The 16,589-nt window shown below is 38.3% G+C and overlaps 1 protein-coding gene across 3 annotated transcripts in view; it reads left to right on the forward strand.

The window, feature by feature from the left end:
- The window catches only part of LOC128014099 (neural cell adhesion molecule 2-like), a 376,809-nt gene that overhangs the window by 274,139 nt on the left and 86,081 nt on the right, over positions 1–16,589 (forward strand). The window lies entirely within an intron of this gene.

Consider the following 16,589-nt stretch of genomic DNA (forward strand, 5'->3'; position numbering starts at 1 on the left):
TTGTGCTCTGCATTTAACCCATACAAAGTGCACACACACAGAGCAGTGAACAAACACCCGGAGCAGTGGGTTATGCTGTTGCGCCCAGGAGTGGACCAACATTCCACAGGCCACAATCAACAACCTGATAAACTCGCGATAAACTATGCGAAGGAGATGTCACCCATTGAGCATGTTTGGGATGTTTTGGCCCAGCATATACGACAGCATGTTTCCAGTTCCTGCTCACTAACACAGATTTAGACAGAGATTGTGAAAAATATTTGAGAGAAATAGGCCTTTTGTGCATAAAGAAAAAGTCTTAAATCTTTGAGTTAAGCTCATGAAAAATTGGGACAAAAACAAAAGTGTTGCGCTTATAATTTTGTTCAGTGTATTAATCTGTACGTTATTTTCAGTTTCAGTGATTTAGCTAAATCGTGGCTTAATTTATTTACTATCATGTTTAATATGGGTGCTCCGATCACGATCGGCCGATCGTTAATGCGCATCTCGTCAGTAAAGCCGGTTTTCTAATCAGCGGTTAATTCCATCAGGTGCGTGATTTCACATAGAGCAGCTGTTACTACACAGAGCCATTGTTAACTGAGAAGATGCGCCAAAAAATGCTGAAAATTAACGTGATTTGCGCATCTTCTCTATTAACAACAGCTCTGTGTAGTAACAGCTACTCTATGTGAAATCACGCACCTGATGGAATTAACCGCTGATTAGAGAACCGCCTTTACTGACGAGATGCGCATAACGATCGGCCGATTGTGATCGGAGCACCCCTAATGTTTAATTTATTTGTTTCTTGTTTTAGTTAAGTCTACATAATAAGAGTGAAATTATACAATGACTCACGTTTTACTGAAATAAAGGAAATAATTCATAAAACAACTTCTTATTCAGTGTAAAAACAGATATCTTTTCCCTAAGTATTTCTCTGTCAAAATAAAGGACAGGTAACGAATAACAAAATATATTTGTGTCAAAAATGCAAGCTGTTTTATAAAATGAATTTTAAAATATAAATTAAAAAACATTTTCTTGTGAGAAATATAGGCCTAATTTGTGAGAATATTGACATTTTGCATATAGATCAATGTATGTAGCCTAGCTCATTAAAATAGGCTACCACTTTTAATGCTCCGATGAAAAGTAAACCACCATTTCTTAAGGATAATATAAAACATAATTCATAATAAATAAATAATACTGCATACCTGTTAAATGTTTCAAATCTAAAACATGGTGTAATAATGTGTAGCTTAGAGAACATATAAGTAGGGCTGTTCGATTCCATCATTTTTGGAATCGATTCCAAATCCTGGTCCTGGAATCGAAAGGAATCGATTCCTCACTATTGTTTTCGATTCTTTTCCAATTCTTTTTATTTATTTATTTTTTAGATTAAAAGGAACCTAATTTCACCATGATGACTGCAGGATAGGTCGTATAATGTATCCTTCCTATAATATGAAGCTGGAAAAAAAATGACGATACGAAAATTGTAGTTTTTTCAGCTTTGCCCTTGAAATTAGTCATAGCCCAGCTCAGCAGGGACATGCGTTTATCCCATGAATTAAATATGACATGAAGTGTCTAAAATAAATATGCACAGTTCAGCTGAATGATGTTTACTTTGTATACTTTTCATAATATTAACAAACTGTTCACTGAAACAAAATAACCAGAACATTAATGACTGATAGAGCTCTGACAATCAGATGCGCTCTCGTCCACTGATCTATGCTCGTGACATATTATTTATAATTTTCATTGGCTGATAGAAATGTTTTAAAATATATAAATATATATATATATATATATATATATATATATATTAGATGGTAATACGAGCAAGACCCATCAGTGACGTCATGATCTATTCGTTCATGCAGCGCTCAAAATTGTAGACAAGCCAGTTCAACCTAAAATAACCTCTGAATCGTTTTATATATATATAAAACGATTAGTTTGAATTGTAGATTAGGTGAATTGTAGTCCTAAAATTCAAATGATCAGTGCCGGCTTGTTTTCTTTGTTTATTTTTGTGAATTTAAATGTGTGCAGCCTTTGTCGGATGTAGCCTTCCGTTAGAGAGACTCCCATAGATAAGATTTGTTGAACTGAAAAATACTCTGAATGAGGAGTCGATTCCCCTTGATGGAATCGATTCCAACCTTTGGAATCGACTCTCGATTCCCAACGCCTCGGAATCGAGGAATCGATTCTTTTTGGAATCGATTCCCAGCCCTACATATAAGCACAGGCTCATAGGCTTGACATTTATCCTGCTTGAATTTGTTCTAAGAAATGCAAATAACTTCATAAGTAGGCCTACTAAATTTTCATCTGTGAATATAAAACCTTTTAACTACAGTGATTTTCTTTCATTTTCCTTGACTATCAAATATAATACATCGGTGAGGCAAAGCTGATGGCTATTTACGAAAATGTGCTTTGATGCGTTTGTTTGATAACTTTTTATTAAAGCACCACTTGGCGGTCAAAAGCTGCAAATGCACTTTGCTTACGTGGCATTCGCGGTGGTACAAAGCACACTCTGGTTGGCCACCTACTGTAATTTGCTGCATACTACACACATTCATTGATTTTACTCAGACATAAAGCTAAAGCTGAGTTAAAAGTCTCACTCAACTAATGCTGCACCTAATGCTGCATAAAATAAACAAATGATACATTAGTGTATTACAGTGATTTGTAAAGAAACTTTTTTTTAAATTGAGTGTAAAGCTGTTTTTATATTATTATTATTATTATTATTATTATTATTATTATTATTATTATTATTATTATTATTATTTAAATAATATTTGTAATGATATTATTTTTCTTCTCCAGTTTGCTAAAATGCAAACATTTAAACAGTGGATGTCATTCTTTTTTTTCTTTTTCTAAGACAAATTTATTCAAAATTACATTACATATTGTAATGTGAAGGCATCAAATAGCCCTTGATGCCTTCAGTGTGACTCTACAATTTTCATAGTCATGAAAATAAAGAAAACTCTTTGAATGAGAATGTGTGTCCAAACTTTTGGTCTTTACTGTACTTCTACAACAATTGATTTGGTAGAATCTGGATGTTTAAAAATGGGAGCAGAAGTAATGCAGTTTTTAGCTGATTCATAGCTCAACACTAGAATTCCAAGTTAGCTGCTTTGGTCTCTTCTTTAGCAGTGGTTTGAGTGGATGAACAATATTATAATAATAATAATTTCCCAATAAGGTCCCATTAATGTATGTAACATCGGAGGCCTGCTCTCTTTTTCTCCACAAAAATTGTATTGTAAGTCTGAAATACCTTTGTTGTAATGCCTCTTGTACATACTCTTCCATGTTTTTTTGTTCAGTCAAGGAAAGTGGATAGACTCGGCTGTTTGGGGAAAAAGTTCCAGGAAACAGTTATATTGTCACGTTACGTGATGGTTGAAACACGGCGAGAGAACCAATTGCAGGTAAGCATGATTTATTTAAGGGATAATCCAGAGAGGTAACAGTCCATGCAGGGTCAAAACCAGAGAATCCAAATCGGAACATAAACAGGACACGAACACGGGGCAAGGCAAAGCAAGGCAAGACAAGGCAAGGATGACGGACATGAATAATACACTGACATTAAACAAGGACTCCGTAACACAGACTAAGACAGACTGGGTATTTATACACAGAAGGATAACGAGGAAACAGGAGACAGGTGGGGAAACAATCAATTACACAACAAGGAGGAAGGTGACCAAATAAGGGAACAGGAAGTGATCTGGTGACAGACACCGTGAGAAAGGAGGACATCTAGTGGAACCCCAGGGAACACAACCCAGACACTGTGACAGTACCCCCCCTCTACGGAGCGGCTCCCAGACGCTCCAAGACAAGACACAACACAGAGACCAGGAGGGAGGCGGACAGGTGGAGGCTCAGGGGGAGGGACGGAGGGCCGGAAAAGAAAAACATGGGGAATAAACACCAGAAATGTAACATAAAACCGGGAGAACCAGGAGGGAGGAGGAACAGAGGAGGTTCAGGGGGAGGGATGGAGGGCAAGACTAACTAGGGGGAACAGACAGCAACAAAACAGAAACCAAGAACACCAGACAGAAGTCCAAGAAGTGCATGTTGAAGCGCCCACCAGGGCAGAGCAGAGGACCACCATAGCCGTGTGGTCAAAGCCAGCGACCTCCAGGGTGGAGCGGAAGACCACCACGGCCATGTGGTCAAAGCCAGAGTTCTCCAGGGCGGAGCGGAAGACTGCCACGGCCTTGTGGTCACCGCCAGAGTCCCCCGGGGGGAGCGGATGACCACCACGTCCTTGTGGTCGCCGCCAGAGTCCCCAGGGCGGAGCAGATGACCACCATATTCGTGTGGTCAAAGCCAGAGCCCTCCAGGGTGGAGCGGAAGACCACCACGTCCTCGTGGTCGCCGCCAGAGTCCCCCAGGGCGGAGCAGATGACCCACACGCCCCCGTCATTGAGGCCGGAGTCCCCCAGGACGGAGCAGCAGACCACCCAGTGACTTGACTTGGTTCCGGAGGGTCCACCAGAACCTGACCCGACTCCGGAGAGTCCACCGGAACCTGACCCGACTCCGGAGAGTCCACCGGAACCTGACCCAACTCCGGAGAGTCCACCGGAACCTGACCCGACTCTGGACTGTCTGTGAAGACCTGAGGCGCCTTGGCCTCAGGCACCCGATCGGGAACGGCCTCGGGCACCGCATCGGGCACCGCCTCGACATCGGGCACCGCCTCGGCCTCCAGAACAGCATCGGTCACCGCCTCGACCTCTGGAACAGCATCGAGCACCGCCTCGACATCGGGCACCACCTCGGCCTTCAGAACAGCATCGAGCCTCGCCTCGATCACAGGAACAGCCTCGGGCACCGCCTCGACATCGGGCACCGCCTCGGTCTCCGGAACAGCATCGGTTACCGCATCGGGAATGACCTCGGGCACCGCCTCGGCATCGGACACCACTTCGACCTCCAGAACAGCATCGGGCACCGCCTCGGCCTCAGGAACAGCCTCGGGCACCGCCTCGGCATCGGGCACAACCTCGGCCTCAGGAACAGCCTCGGGCACCGCCTCGGCATCGGACACCAGCTCGGTCACTGGAACAGCATCGGGCACCACCTAGGGGCACCGCCTCGGGGACGGCAGCGGTCCCCTCGTGAATGTCCTCTTGGACGGCAGCGGCCCGCTCGAGAACGTCCCCCTGGACGGCAGCAGCCCGCTCGGAAACGTTCTCCAGGCTTTGAGGAACAGTAGAATCCTGTCCCCTCTTCCTCCGCCCTCTAAGATGGCGAGTCGGGGGCACCTTGACTGGCGACTCAGATGTTGGGTCGGCCATCTTGTGCTGTGGCTCTAAGCTGGTGGCCATCTTGTACTGTGGCTCTAAGCTGGCGGCCATCTTGTGCAGTGGTGCTGGGCTGACGAACACCCCGCTGGAAGAGACAGGAGTGGCTGGGGCATCCCACCGACCCCGATGCTGCAGGTAGCGCACGAATTCCCAGAATTCCAGTGTCTCTACCTGCGCCATCTCCTCCAGAGACACTGGATCATCCAGACCGCCATTAAAATAATCTTTAAGGGCCGTGTCGTTGTACTCCATGCCCTCTGCCAGGGACCAGAACACCTGAGCCAGGGCACCCACTTCATTGTCCTCTTGGCGGAGGGCGATTAACCTCAGATATCTGGCTCGCCTCTCCGCCATCTTGGCTGGGGAACGGAAAAATGACATACCGCTGGTTCTCTTTGTGACAGAGTCCTTCTGTCACGTTACGTGATGGTTGAAACACGGCGAGAGAACCAATTGCAGGTAAGCATGATTTATTTAAGGGATAATCCAGAGAGGTAACAGTCCATGCAGGGCCAAAACCAGAGAATCCAAATCGGAACATAAACAGGACACGAACACGGGGCGGGGCAAGGCAAAGCAAGGCAAGGCAAGGCAAGGCAAGGCAAGGCAAGGCAAGGCAAGGCAAGGCAAGGCAAGGCAAGGATGACGGACATGAATAATACACTGACATTAAACAAGGACTCCGTAACACAGACTAAGACAGACTGGGTATTTATACACAGAAGGATAACGAGGAAACAGGAGACAGGTGGGGAAACAATCAATTACACAACAAGGAGGAAGGTGACCAAATAAGAGAACAGAGAGTGATCTGGTGACAGACACCGTGAGAAAGGAGGACATCTAGGGGAACCCCAGGGAACACAACCCAGACACTGTGACATATATATCACAATCATATGAGCAATGTGGAGGCATGCCACTAGCCTTTTTTCTTACTGAATACCTCGCTCAAGTCTTGGTATTCCGTGCAGACAATTTCAATGGTGGTAGTACCTATGGAAGTGGAAGACAGTGATGATAACAAAAGGACGGTGATTGTTTGGCTGACCAGGATAACTGAGGCTTGTGATATTCCAGGTTCCTATTTGATAAAGTTTCCTGAAGCTCCTGAGCTGATTATCTGTCAATGCAAAGAACAAGCCTAAGAATTTTAGAGTTACAGGTAGTCTAAAGGCATTGCTTTAAAAGTGTAATACAGACTCACCAGTTGAGAGTGGGAAACTTGGACATCAAAATTGCAAGTGTTAATTCAACTCTAGCAGAGTTAAAATCAACTCCGAAAAAGTGTACATATTTTCCCAATCTTTTCAGAATTACATTAACACTCTTCAAAGAGTTACTTGTTTAACAATATGAATGATGTACATGTTATAGAGTTAAAAAAACAACAACTCTGGTCCACACCACATGGTTGATTTTTCCTTAACACCAGTCTAAAGAGTTACAATTTAAGACCTGACCTTAACTCCAGTGTATTGAGTTAGCATTACAAAAACTCTCCTGCGCAGAAAAAAAGCCAGTGTACAATTAACTCAATTCAACTCAAATTGAATCATTAATTTAACAGAATCATTTCACATCCATTTATCAAAGCTATTATTAACAAGTGAAATATCAGAGACAGGGTTCACTCAAAGCATTTACCCAAAAATGTGGTTCCAAACCTGTATGACATACATGTCATACATGGTGTCTGTGGAATGGCATGAGTAAAAGTAAATAACAATTCAGGTGAACAATTTGTTTAAAGGGTTATGTTTTAAGGGTTATTTCGCCACAAAAAAATAAAAATGATGTCATCATTTATTTACCTGACCGTTGGTCTCTGTGCATGAATGTGCATTTATGAGACTCTATTAGCAAAGCAATTCAGTCCAACTTAACTAGGAAAAGCACACAAGTTGTGAACAAAAACACAAAATAAAATACAATCTATATACTTTATTTTATTGAGGTAAATATATCTGTTGTGCTCATTGCAACAGGAAGTCATCACGTTCATCTGTCAGATTTTATTTTGACTGTCATGACAACCGAAGCTCCAGTGTGTAATTCAGAGTGAACTGAACAAATAGTGTCTCATGAACACACAGTCATGCACAGAGATCAACAATCAAGTCAGGATGTTTGTTAAAGAATATGAAAAAGTTCAGTATGTTTCTCGCCAAACCTTATTGTATACCTGCAGAAAACTTGTAATATATTATTATACAGTACTAGTATACATTTGCTTCTTTTTTAACAGCTTGATATTTTTCACTATAGACTAACATTATAGGATGTTATGGACAAGCATATTCAGGACATTTTATTTAAATCTCCTTTTGCGGTCTGACAAAGAAACATACGACAATTTCAAGGGTGAGTAAAATATTATTTAAATCTGAACTATCCCTTTAAGGAAAAGCATTTAACTCACTGTAAAAGTATATATTTTTGTTGTAAAAAGAATTCCGTCTTACTAGAAAATAGGTTGCGATTCCTGAATTCCATGCTGATCTCAACGCGCTGAGGCAGGACTCTGCCTATCAAAATGATTATGCATAAATGGGACAGCACATAAATAAAGTACAAGCATACCAAAAAATAATGTCTGATCTGTAGTTCATGCTACCCATGTGTCATACTCCAAGTCTTGTGAGGGCACAAATTCACTTTGAATGGTGAACAATTTAACTTCCTCAGTATAGAGAGTTTGAGTATACTGAAAGTTATTTACAAATATATACAAATTAGTATATATGAAAATATATATAAATATATATGACATATGAAACAAACCCATACATACACACACACACACACACACACACACAAATAAAATATTTCTCAGATCAGTTTTATGTTTACGCAGCATGTAAAAAGACAGTGAAAGTCAATATAATCTGTAATTATGTCCCCACTGGATGTTACAAATGCCTCATTTGTAATGGGTTTAGTTGGTTTTGTCTTGTCGCGCCGGGACTCTGCATCACAGTATGTAAAGTGGCATGACATTTCTGTCACACACTTGAGGAATATAGGCCAATCACAATGCATTGGACAGCTGGCCAATCAGAGCACACCTCGCTTTTCAGAATGATGAGCTTTGTAAAAATAGATGTGTTTAGGGAGCTGGGGCATAGCAACAATAATGTACATTGTGTGGAAAAAAAATAAATAAATAAATAAATAAAAAAAAAAAATATATATATATATATATATATATATATATATATATATATATATATTTTTTTTTTTTTTTCTTTTTTTTTTTTTTTATAAACCACATAAACACATTGCATTACACCAAATACACAAAATGTTATGTTCTTTTTATCAATGTCATATGACCCCTTTAAAATGTAAACATAAAAATTAAAGCTAATTCATTAAGAAACATAAATTCATAAATTTGTGTAAATATATCAGTTGGTTCAGTGTAACTAATGCATTGTGTTAACAAATGAGACTTTAATTACTTAATTGTGAAGTGTAGCCAGTTTATGTACTAAATATGTACAAATGTAACAAAATCTGAATTATTTTGTTGTACATTCAGGAGGTCTAAATAATAAATGCCATTTCAGAATCAATATGTTTTTTGAAGCGTTCAAAAGTAATGTGTTTTAGATCTTTTGGACGTTTCCATCATAAGTCTGAAATCACCGGCGGCATAAACATCACGTCACAAACTTCTCAAATGACATTTGTGCAGTAAACATGCTTCAATACTGAGCGACTAAAGGCCTATAGCAGTGTTCAGACACATGCCACTATTAGTTCTGATGACTGATGTGTTGTTTAGTGTAGTTTGGGCAGAGCTGGTGTTCCCTGGAGTAAATGAGGAACGATCATATGGGACTGCAGAAGTTCAGCTCCCACATGCCACATTAGAGGAGCTGCTTTGACACCCGTGGGTGTTGTGAGCTGACATGGAATCAGATGCAGCGGCTGTAGAACATCTCAGTGAAATGAAAGCCAGCTGTGAGAGCGGCACACAGCTCAAATCACAGGAGATTCTGTCAAGAAGCAGTGTATGATGGGAGACTGACTGACACTTTGACTGACAATGCACTGGGATTGTGTTTTTTAACCTGGTGTGGAAACTAAATCATGGGTCTTTTATACAGTCAATTAATTTAAGTAAAGTAAAGAGAAAATATTAAGGTACATTAAGCAATTTCTGGAAAACAATGTTGATATTTGAAAATCACAGAAACAAACACGCTCCTTGACCAAAACAAAATTATTAAAATTTGACCAAAATTAAAATGAAAATATAACTGAAAAAATAAAAATGAAAGCCAATTCTGAATATGAATACATTTTATAGTAGTAATAATTCTCTTTTATATTTTTTACATAATGTTTTATATATTCATACTAAAATTACTATGTCCTAATCAGGTTATGCTGTTATGCTCTACTTTGGATCAAATACATGCAGGCTTGGTGAACAGAAGAGACTTCTTAAAAAAAACAGATGGTTCAAAAACTTCTGACTGGTGGTATAGGCAATTTTAATGTTTCTATAATTTCTAGCTTTTAATTGACTTAGAAATATATAACTGCTGGACAATAACAAATAATAATTATTTGCTAATATACTACAAAAACTTTTTATCACATATAAGGCAGAATAATTTCTATACTGTAATGCTATGTATATTAGCACTGCATTGTTCATATACTTTATTTATCACCTGCTGGAGATGACTTGAAAAACCATGTTCTGTCCTTATCGTATATTAATGTCTTCCTGTTTCCAAACGTTTCCTTTTTTATGTGAAAACAACTGTTTTCATACAGCGATAGCTAAATGCTTTTATCCATATTAGGAATTTCCTGATATGACTTTCTGTGTGAGAACGCCCTCCGGCTTCAAGTATGAATGAAACACACACACACACACACACACACACACATTTGTACTATCTTGGCTGTGGTGTCCTGCACGTTTTTTCTCTCCTCTCCAAAGATATATATATATATATATATATATATATATATATATATATATATATATATATATATATATATATATATATATATATATCCGAGTCCCGATCGGGAAGTAACATCCAAATCTAATCGAGTCTGACATGAGATGATGGTGGGTTCAGATCTCTTTGTGGAGCACTGGCTGTTATCAAACTCCTTGTGCATTCAATAAATAAATAAACTGTAACTTTACTGTACTATATTTACTCGGGCCTTCCAGATACTATGAACTCTGAATGTTCAGGGAGGATCAGCATTGCTTCAGGCAAGCGTAACTCTGTAAACTGGGTAAAACTACAGCTGGTGCAGATGGATTCTCACAGGTGCTTGTGGGACTTTAAAGCACATTTAAACACCAACTCGCTCTCAGAAACATGAAAAGAATCGCTGACTCAAACCTTATTCTCTGCAGTCCCAGGTGGGAAGCAGCAGCCGTATTTACGCCTGAGGGCGTCTCAGCATGTGTCTGTGTCACACAAACCCCCTGTTCTATTCAGAGACATATCCTAGCATGCAGTGCCACTCTTTTAATGTCTCTGTGGCACTGCTACCTGCCAGTAACCCACTGTACGTCCACAGAGACTCGCGTGGCCCTTGGAATATCTCTGTCAAATCACAGTCAATTACAGCGTGAGTGTCGTTTGCCCCTGGGCATGTCCCATCTGTGTGCTTAATTACAGTTAATAGAAGGTGAGGCTGTTATGAATGATAATGAGCTATTGAACTTTATAGAATTTTGAAAAAAGTTCTTCTGCTCGTTAAAGCTGCATGTGTTTGATTAAAAACACTGTAAAAACAAAAAGAATATATATTTCAAATAAAATTATTTCTTTTGAGCTGTCATAAAAGAATCCTTAAATATAAAATTTATCATGACTTCCACAAAAATATGAAGCACAACAACACTGATGATCAGAAATTTTTACTTGAATTGCAAATAAGCATATTATAATAATTTCTGAATGATCATGTGGTACTGAAGACTGTAGTTATGATGCTGAAAATTCAGCTTTGATCACAGGAATAAATTACGTTTTAAAAGATATACACACAGAAAATAGATATTTTGATTTGCATTTGCATTGCATTGATTTGCATCTGTATTTTAATCAAATAAATGCAGCCTTGGGAAACAGAAGATACTTTGTTAACATTTGGAAAGAAGCATTGTGTGAAGCTCGTCTAACTCCCATCACACTGTGAGAGAGGTTCAAAGATTGCCATTGCTATGGTCTTCATACCAATTATTACAGGTATTTAATCTTGTAGTACCTGGTTGTATTGTGTTAGTTTCCCGAAATCATCTGCATAAGTATGTTGCAGATAGAGATATTCATACATGCAAATAAATAGAGTTGCAGACATTCAGGCAACTTGATCTTGAGTGTTCAAGGACCTGCTTTGACCATTACAATATGGCAGACCGCTTACGTTTAGAAGCCCACAGAAACGGCCGCTAATAGGGAATATCTATGTAGCCAATGAATAAATAGGTGTCATCATCATTTAATCTGCATCTATGTCTTACAGTGTGATTTGTAATTATCTTATAAGATCACTATTATCACACAGTAGAGGGCATAACAGCAATCAGCGATAGCAGATCTTAGCAAAGCACACTCAGTAAACACTCATTTATTTGTAAAGTTTGCTCTGCTAAGTTGTCTTGACCTTGTTAGAAACATTGTTTATGTGCATTATGTGACTTTTGGAGTTTAATGACTCACACAGGTTTGTGTTTCATTATTTTGCGTGGGCATGATTTCAGCTAAATTTTCACACCTGCCAAATGGCCATGAATGAATGAACGGACTAATCCGATTAGTCTTACAAACAAGCTCTGTGTTGTTTGTTATTGCCTCAAAACAGCATCTGGATCATTCATTTACTTCCAGTCAGTTACACTCCTAATACTTTCAGTTTACCACAAAATGACAATTCTGTCACCATTTAGTCACCCACATCTTCTTGTGTGCTCCCCAGTTTGGTTTGGAGTGACCTGCGGCTGAATAAGTAATGACAGAATTTTAGTTTAGAGAGCTCTATAACTATAAAGCTAGCGAATGCGCGCGCTAACACACACACACACACACATTTGCCTCTTATGGCTCTAGTGACATTTCCTTTCCACCTCAGGTGGCAGCCATCAAAGTCAGTCCTGTGCCAGCCGTAGTCTCTAATTGCCGAGTTCATGGCCGCGCTTTGGTCATTAATCAGCCCATAGCTTCCCAAATTAGACATTCTCACTAGATATGCAGCAGTTAGTCGAGTCGAGCCGAAGACAAGCTGCGGTTGGAGTGCGAAAATCAACAACAGGCCAACAATAAAAGGACAGGCTTGCTCCTCTCCACTTGCACTCTGAGAGAAATAAATCAGCTGTGCACTTGATGTGTTAAAGATTTGCACCACGACTGTGGAGGAATCGTTGCCATCGCAGCACTGCCATCTATAGGCTGTTTTTCAGCCAATGCATGCTGGGTTGTTTAAAGCAAAATATGAATGATTAAAGCTGCTTTTATACCTTTCACCTTTTATATATATATATTAAACAGTGCCTTGCAAAAATATTCAGACCCCTGACCAATTCTCTCAACATATCTATTATAAATGATACACTTAAACTTCATTCTGATGGATATTTTTAACACTGAAACTCAAAATAAATTACTGTAAGGAGACATTGTGTTTTTGTCAGGAAATATTTTTAGGGAAAAAGCAAACAAACAAACAAAAAATGTAAGTATATTACTTGCATAAGTGTTCAATGGAATCTGCCAACTTACAAAGATGAAATACATTTCCCTAAACAAGAACACAATTACTTTACCATTGGCATCTTCCTGTGAGTAGTTAAACATGCAATCACTATTTCTGGATGAATACCCCACTGTTAAAGGATCACTGACCAAGCTGTGTATGTGAAAGAAAATGACGACTCAAGAGCATTCCACAGATGTTAGAAATACAATAATATAAATGTATATAAAAGGGAAAGGGTTCAAAATAATATCAAGATATCCCAGTCAGCACTGTTGGATCAATAATCAGGAAGTGGAAAGTCCACCACACCACCCAGTCACTGTCCTCAAAACTCAATTTGAAAGACAATCACAATCACCCACAATCACTTTGAAAGAGTGACAAAGTTCAACGCATGCAACTTTAGAAATGGTGCACCAGTTAACCATATCAAGAGCAATTAAGTGTATTATCATTAAGCCCCTCCCCTTGAACACAGGTGAGCCAATGGCAGCCGAGTATCAGTTGCATATTGAGTGTAACTCAGACATCTTTAGGCTTCAATGCCATATAGAAAAACATTGAAAGATCCAAAGCTCGCATCGTTTTCATGTTGTTTATGCTACAAAAATGTAAAAAAAGATGTGCCTGTGATACTTGTAACACTGTTTCCAGGTATCATGAGAGGATGGGCAATATAATTTATTTTATTAGGCAAGGCAAGGCAAGTTTCTTTATATAGCACATTTCGTACACAATGGTAATTGAAAGTGCTTTACATAAAATAAAGTAAAATAATCATGAAGAACAATAAAAACAAAAATAAAACAAGCAATTTAATTTTTTTTTTTAAATGATTAAAAATGTACTTAATTAAAATGAATTTAAAACAGTTAGAAAATGATTTTATAAAAAAAAAAAAAAAAACAGTGAAAATATATATAGTGCAATCTGTTCGGACATTGCACAGTGCTCATTCAATAAATGAACAGCTAAACAGATGAGTTTTAAGTCTAGATTTAAATGTGACTAGTGTTTTAGCACATCTGATCTCTTCTGGAAGCTGATTACAACTGCGGGCGGCAGAGTAACTAAAGGCAGACTCCCCTTGTTTTGTGTGAACCCTTGGTATTTCTAACTGACTTGATCCTAGTGAGTGCTCTGCTGGGTTTATATTCATTGAACATATCTGCAATGTATTTTGGTCCTAGGTCATTTAGTGACTTATATACAAGTAAAATTACTTTAAAATCAATCCTAAATGTAACTGGTAGCCAGTGTAAGGACCTGAGGACTGGTGTGATATGCTCAGATTTTCTGGTTCTAGTCAGAATCCTGGCAGCAGCGTTCTGGATGAGCTGCAGCTGTCTAATGGTCTTTTTGGGAAGGCCGGTGAGGAGCCCATTACAATAGTCCACCCTGCTGGTGATAAAGGCATGAAAAAGTTTCTCCAAGTCTTGGCTGGAAACAAAACATCTAATTCTTTTTTAAATGATAGTATGCTGATTTAGTTACTGCTTTGATATGACTACTGAAACTAAGGTCTGTCTCCAGAATCACACCAAGATTCCTGACTTGATTTTTAGTTGTTTGACCACTAGAGTCAAGGTATGCATTTACCTTGAAAACTTCATCTTTGTTTTCAAATGCAATGACTTCAGTTTTTTCCTTCTTTAACTGAAGAATGTTCTGGCACATTCAACTATTAATTTCATCAATGCATTGGCAGAGGGAGTCTGTAGTCATTTGGAGATATGGCTAGGTAAATCTGGGTATCATCAGCATAGCTGTGAATCCTGAACATTTCCTGAAACCCAAACAAAATAGAGCAAAATATCCGTAAGCACTCCTATCCCAATGAAGACAAAACCTTTTATTTTTTGGTTGCCATACTCTCATTAAGTTACAATTTCCGTCTGCTCAAGCAGAACGTTTATTGTCATCTTGCATTTCAGCAAGGTATCTCTTGCTTAAAGCAGCAAATATTAAAGTTAGTGAATCAATCTGCTATCACAAACCTACATAGTGAACTGTTTTTAAATCATGTACAATGAAATCAAAAACACATAAAGTTCTACATTTCAGTGCCTCTCAATAATAAACTAGTTAAATGTACATTATTTTAATCGTAAGAGTGTTGATCTGGGATGTTGTCATCTGCAGTTGTGAGACTTCTCCAGTTTGCATTGTGATCTGTAAACCCTCGCTTACCCACCGTATTTATTTTACAATCTTTTATACATCCCTAAATGGCACATTTATTTCCCACTTGAATGGTGGCCCTTCTATGTCCAAAACTGTGCAAAAAAACATTGTGGCACAAGGTTTTCACACAGACAGCTGTCATTGTGAGATAGTGAGAAGCTCTGTTTGTTTATCTAAGGGAGCAACAGTAACTAAGGGGCGCACAGCTTACTTTTTTTTTTTTACTAAATTTCAATACCGGGATAATACCATATACTGTGATAAAATAATGAGCAAATAATCACAACAGGACAATTTTATACCTGCAAATCCCTACTCCCCGCATGCTTCAGGGCATAGGAGTCAAACTCAGTTGCTGGAGTACTATAGCCCCTCAGAGTTTCATTTCAACCCTAATTAAATTCACCTGATCCAGCTAATCAAGTCTTAATCAGGTTTATTTGTAAACTACATGGTATATGTGATGGAGCAGGGTTGAAACTAAAATCTGTTAGGCTGCGGCCTCCAAGAACTGAGTTTGACATCCCTGTTTCAGGGGACTGTTAAAACTCAATGGGCTCAGGGGAGGCGAGAGAGACACGGACTCCCTCTGTAATTTTACCTTCTGGTGTCAAAGTTGGACACTGCATCATTTCAAATGCAACGGATATATATAGATATATATATATATATATATATATATATATATATATATATATATATATATATATATATATATATATATATATATATATACATATATATATATATATATACATATGTATATATATATATATATACATATATATATATATATACATATATATATATATATATATATATATATATATACATATATATATATATATATATATATATATATATATATATATATATATATATATATATATATATATATATATATTGTGAGTGAGAGAGAGAGAGAGCAAGCGAGCATGTCAAATTTCCACTCTTTTGGATTACACAGTTTTAACAAATTAATAAACGTATTGGGTTGCATCATGTATATAAGAAGCAAGTAAAATATTTCATTAATCATATTTGCATCTTTTTGATTAATCACATTTTCAAAGTGTATTTATTCACATTGCATAGAATCAGCATACATGTGTTAATTGTGAAAAAAATTGCATTGATTCAATGAAAAAAATATGAGCATATGGCAGTAAAACAAACAATATTCAATGTGTGAGATTGAAATGGCCTGCTGACCTGGAATACACACACACACACACACACACACACACACACACACACACACACACCACTTTATGTATTTATGTATGTATTGATGTA

The sequence above is a fragment of the Carassius gibelio genome, chromosome A1, assembly GCF_023724105.1.
Source record: "Carassius gibelio isolate Cgi1373 ecotype wild population from Czech Republic chromosome A1, carGib1.2-hapl.c, whole genome shotgun sequence".
Classification (NCBI taxonomy): domain Eukaryota; kingdom Metazoa; phylum Chordata; class Actinopteri; order Cypriniformes; family Cyprinidae; genus Carassius; species Carassius gibelio.